Here is a 5,794-nt window from a genome sequence, read left to right as displayed (position 1 = left end):
CCCTGAGCGTGACTGAGGGTGGCATCACAACCTCCCAATCCGCCCTGCTCTGTGCATGACGGGGCGGCGCCCCAACTCCCCAATCAGCCCTGCTCTGAGCCTGACCAGGGGCTGCACTTAGGGATTGGGCCTGCCCTCTGCCACCCAAGAGCAGGCCTAAGCCAGCAGGTCGTTATCTCCCGAGGGGTCCCAGACTGCGAGAGGGCACAGGCCGGGCTGAGGGACCCCCCTTCCCCCCCGAGTGCACAAATTTTTGTGCACCGGGCCTCTAGTATTATATAAACATCAAAAGTCAGAATTTAGAAAACTATTTAATAACACGGGGAAATGTTCATAGTATATTTTCAGTGAAAAAGCAGATCTACAAAACACCATGCATATTATAATCCCATTATATCTTTACATATGTATGGACATATATATATATGTAAAGTATATGTACATATACACACTATATATGTGTGTGTTATCAATATTAATATTTGGCTGCTAACTATGTATATGTATATGTGTATATATGTATATCCTAAATATATATGCATATACATATAAATGCAGTATATGTAGATATTCTAAATACATATGTATGTGTGTATATATAGGAAATAAAATTATATTACTTTCTACATGATAAAATTGTTAATATTTGGTTTTAACTATATATATACAGTGGGGCCTTGACTTATGAGTGTCCCGACTAACGAGTTTTTTGAGACACGAGCCCTCTCTTGGCCGATTTTTTGCTTTGAGTTGCGAGCTAAAATTCGGGTTATGAGCCAGCTTCAGATACCCCACTGCTAGCTGGCGCAGCGAACGTCACAGTGAACACCACAACATCAGCCCAGCATCACGTGTCTCACTCGTTCACTTTTTATTTGACAAACGAGTAATTTGAGTTACGAGCTCTGTCACGGAACAAATTAAACTCGTAAGTCAAGGCCCCACTGTATACTATATACATATATATTTAGAATATATATTTATTTATTACTTTTTACCTGATAACATGGTTGTTATTATATATACTAGAGGCCCAGTGCAAGAAATTTGTGCGTGGGGGGGTGGGGGGTGGGGAGTGTCCCTCAGCCCACCCTGCACCCTCTCCAATCTGGGACCCGTTGGGGGATGTCTGACTGCCCATTTAGGCCTGATCCAGTGGATTGGACATCCTTCTCACAATCCAGGACTGCTGGCTCCCAACCACTCACCTCCCTGCCTGATTGTCCCTAACTGCCCTCCCCTGCAGGCCTGATCCACCTCCAACTGCCCTCCCTTTCAGGCCTGGTTCCTCCCAACTGCCCTCCCCCGCTGGCCTGATCACCCACAACTGCCCTCCCCTGCCAGCCATCTTGTGGCGGCCATCTTGTTTCCACATGGGGGAAGCCATCTTGTGTGTTGGAGTGATGGTCAATTTGCATATTACTCTTTTATTAGATAGGATAAAAATTTTTATGCCAGTATATTTATGAAATTACTGTTAGCAAGGAGGCTGTTAAAAATAGTATCTGATTAATATATGTAATACCTAGAATATATATATATATATACTAGTAGCCCATCATGTGATATTGCATGCAATAGGCCACCCACCGCTTCCGTGGGAACTGCAGTGCGCCGCCGGGAGCCGCGCTGCTTCCACGGGAGCCATGTGGCTTCTGTGGGAGGCAGAAGTGAGCCACTGGTGCCCACGGGAGCCAGGAGGGACCCGCACCAATTCCACAGGAGGCGAGAGGGACCCGAGCTGCTTCCATGGGAGACGGGCCCGCTGTCTCCTCTCTGGGCCTGCGCTCGGCCACGGAGGCTGTGACCCAGCCCCCCCGTCCATGTCTGTGTCCGCTCCAGGCCTGGGGACTGGCCCAAGCTGGGGTGCGGCGGCTCATCGGCACCCCCATCTCTGTCTCTGTCTCTGTTCTGGGCCTTACCTGCGCACGCAACCTCCTCCTGTCCGGTCATGAACCATTATGGTGTCCCAGCTTAATTTGCATATTTCCTCTTTTGATATAGATATAGATATAGATATATAAGTATATAGATATATAGATATATATTGATATATATAGATATATATAGATATATAGATATATATAGTTAAAGCCAAATAATATTATTATTAGGTAGAAAGTAATGAGTGATTTTAACACATTGCATGCAGGAAACATATTTATACATTTTACATATTTTATTACTTTTATTTCAATTTCCAGTGAGTTTTCCAGTATTTGTCTGTTTAAAATTTAAGAAAAATAATTCAGTATACATTTTATAGTAAATCACAAAAAGTTTCATTGAAAAAAATATGTAAAACTAAAGTTATCGTAATTTTACTGAACGTTGCCATTTGTGCAAAAAATTAGCAAAAATGGCCCGTGCCACCTGTTAGCGCCTGATAAAAACTACCCGCAAACAATGTGTTAATTTCCTGAACTTAAAAATTTTTGCATAAATAACATATACTGTTGTGATCTGAAAAGAAAAGCAGTGAAAAGAAAAATAAAACCAAATGTGTCATTGCAGGTTACCTCATCACTCACAGTGACTGATACTCTGGTGAGCAATTGAGTTGCCTGCCTCACCCATACTTCATTTCCTTCCTGTCAAACCTTGGTTTCTTCAGCAACATAGTCGTGTGCTTCGTGGCAAAGCCATGGGCTTGGGCCATCCTACCCGCATTTCCAAGGGGGTTCCTGATTGATCCAAGGATTATCCTGCTGGGGTCCAATCCCAGCGGGTCCAGGGGTCCCCAAAGGTGTGGACGGAGTCGGCGAAGAAGGAATGACACGAAGACAGCCTTCAGTTGATCAGCAGCCTAGTCAGGACCTATAGCCAGGATCTCCAGCCAAAGTTCTGGTCGGAGTTCTGGTTAGGAACTGATGAGGATGTGATGTTTATTGTCTTGTTACATCCGTATTTATACCAGCCGATTTTAATCCTGTCAATTTCTATTACAAAGGTTAGGGCGTTTCTTATCTCCATTCCAGGGAGTAAAGATTATGTAGCTTAACTACCCGCCTGGCACTTAATTAAGGGGTTGTATCCCCTCCCTAACCTCAGGGAAAGATCCCCACCTGGGGAAACAACCTTTCTCGGAGAGGTGACCTTGGTTAAAACACATGGCGCTAAAGGGAGCAAACATATTAAGAACAGTATGCTATATATGCCAGGTCCATTGAAACATATGCTGTGCAGATGTTTCTTTCCTGCAGCGACTGTGTCAAGCAGCAAGGATGGACCGGCTTCCGGCATTATCCTATTCTCCTTTCCAGTGATGGATTCAGAAATGGGCCAACTCTGAGCACTGAGCCATCAGGTGAAGTCTGGGGTATGGGCTTCCGGTGATCAGTTGCTTGCTATTGAGAGGTTTGGCCTTTTCTTTCTTCCATCAGTCATCAAGTCCTCGCCAACTGCGGTATCTTGCTTCCTGCATAAAATACTGAAACTGTCCTGAGGTTGGAAAAGCAGAGAGATGGAAACTACCTGGATGCCCAGTGGCGTCACAGAGCTGCTGAAGCCCACTCTCTCTCTCTCCACTTCCTGTCGTGTGAGGTTATTAACCTTCTTACTGTTTAAATCAGTGGTTCTTAACTTTCACTGTGTATCTGAGTTTCTAAGAAGATTTAAAAAACTGACCCCCATGTTATTTTAAGGTAAAGTCAGGCTCTTCAGGAACATACCCATCTGCACGTGTTTTGGCTGATAGAGACACGTTCGTGGCCATTCCCATTGCTGCTTTCCTTAAACCTCCCAGGCAGGCATTTGCTTTAGGGCTTTCTCACAGAGGTTCCTCTTGAGATGGAAGTTCACCATTAGTGATAGCTGTTTCTTGGGAACCTAACAAAACCCACCCAAAGCCTGTTTCATGTGACTTTGCATATTCATAATACGTTAAGGATTGAGGATGTGAATGAACCTCCTCAATCATTTCATAAAAAGCTTATTTTATTGTTTTCAAAAAGAATTTTGTGAAGCATTACCTTTTAACATGACAGTTTCACTGTAAGTTAGTAACTGTTAAGTTTAGGTATGACTACCAAGTGAATACAATGTTTGAATATCTTATGTGTTTGGTTGGTCAATTGTGGAAAGTACAGGGCTCTAGAATCTTCATATATTCCATTTTCATAAATTGCCAGTGAGCTTCAAAGAGTTTGGTTCATGCAAGTATATTTGTAAAATCACCCTCAGCAAGGAGGCTGTTATAAATAGTACCTGGGAAATGAAATCCTCAACACAGACTTCACAAGCACGGTGTCTGAGCAGTGGGTGGGTACATTAGGGGAGGGGGCTTGACACAGGAATCCCATGGGATAAAAGGTGGGAAAAAAATCAGAGGGCCCCAAAGAAGAATGACAACTCTCAAACTGGCCCACCACTCTGTTTCGCCAGGTGTAGGAAGCGAAGTAGTCTGAGGGGGCCCAGCTCTGCACTCTTCATGGAGATGGCTGTACAATGAGCACAAGCTGCTGGCTGCCAATAAAACAGAACAAGCCAGGCCCGCAGGATGGCAGGATCGCTGTGGGAACCGGTCGGGCCCACCCCACTGCTGATGGTTTCCGTGCTATTAAACAGCAAGTGAGTTCATAATTGCAGTGGTTTATCTCAACACTCCCTGCTGCTTTTAGCCCTTAACTCCAATGTGATGTTCATCAGCTCCTGCCGGTAAGCGAGAGGGAGAGCTTTATCAGAAAATGTAAAGATCGCCTTGTGATTATTATTTTGTCTTAGGGCAAGGCTACCCTAAGTGCCCCCACACAGCTGCTGGTGGGATGTTATCTCCTGGGGACTCTGGAAGTGAGTTACCACAGCATTTAGATTTCTGTCCATGCCTGCCCCACTCCACCCACACACACTTTTTAAAAAATGTCATACTGGGCTGTCTTAAATCACACAAAATGGCTATTGATAAGATATGGAGTAAGCTGTGTTTTTATCTCAACATAGCCTTGCTGACCTGGTTACTCTTGACTTCAGTCCCACCTGGTCCTTGCTGGCCACAAAGCCACTTCCTTTCTTGCCATCCGAAGTCTATTGCACAAACTCTGTCATCCGGTGCACTAAATGCTCATGAGAGTCACACTGTGTTCCCTTCAACACTTTCGAGTGCAGGGCCCCAGGAAGACTGTGGAATGAGGACCCCAGCAGGTTGCCAAAGTCAGTAGTGGCCTGGGACTCACTTTTAATTAAGTGCCTGGTGGGAGAATCTCTTATCATTGAAGAGAAGTCATTAAAGCTTCCACTGAGAGTGATTCAGTCTCTAGAAAGTTCCCATCACAAGTCAGTGGGTCAAAGATCCAACCGGCATCTGAAAGAGAGCAGCTACCTCACTAAGCAGGCACATGGCAATGTGCCTCTGCAGTGAATGCAAACTGGAGTCTCAGATCAGACATTTTCCGACTTCAAGTATTTCTGATTGGAAGATGCATAGAGGAGACAAGAAGAGAAAGAGAATGGCAACTCCCACAAACGTAGTATGCCAGCCACTCGCCCTTAAGCATCTTATCCTGCACACTAACTCCAGAGAGGCACACTAACTCCAGAGAGCCTGATTATTGTATTGCTAGCTGGCCAGTTCTAAGGAAAGAGACTCTAGATTTTGCTTTAAAAACCCAAATTTGAACACAGGAGTGCATATGCCTTCTCAAATTAGTGTTTCGTTGGATAAATACTCAGAAGTGGAATTGCTGGGTCTTATAACATAGTCCTATTTTTAATTTTTTGAGATATCTCCATACTGTTTTCCATAGTGGCGGCACCAATTTGCAATCCCACCAACAATGTGCAAGGGTTCCCTTTTCTC

The sequence above is a fragment of the Myotis yumanensis genome, unplaced genomic scaffold (assembly GCF_028538775.1).
Source record: "Myotis yumanensis isolate MYYU_CA2020_CCGP unplaced genomic scaffold, mMyoYum1.0.hap1 SCAF_1, whole genome shotgun sequence".
NCBI classification, from domain to species: Eukaryota; Metazoa; Chordata; class Mammalia; order Chiroptera; family Vespertilionidae; genus Myotis; species Myotis yumanensis.
Note: the sequence above shows the minus strand (reverse complement) of the source record.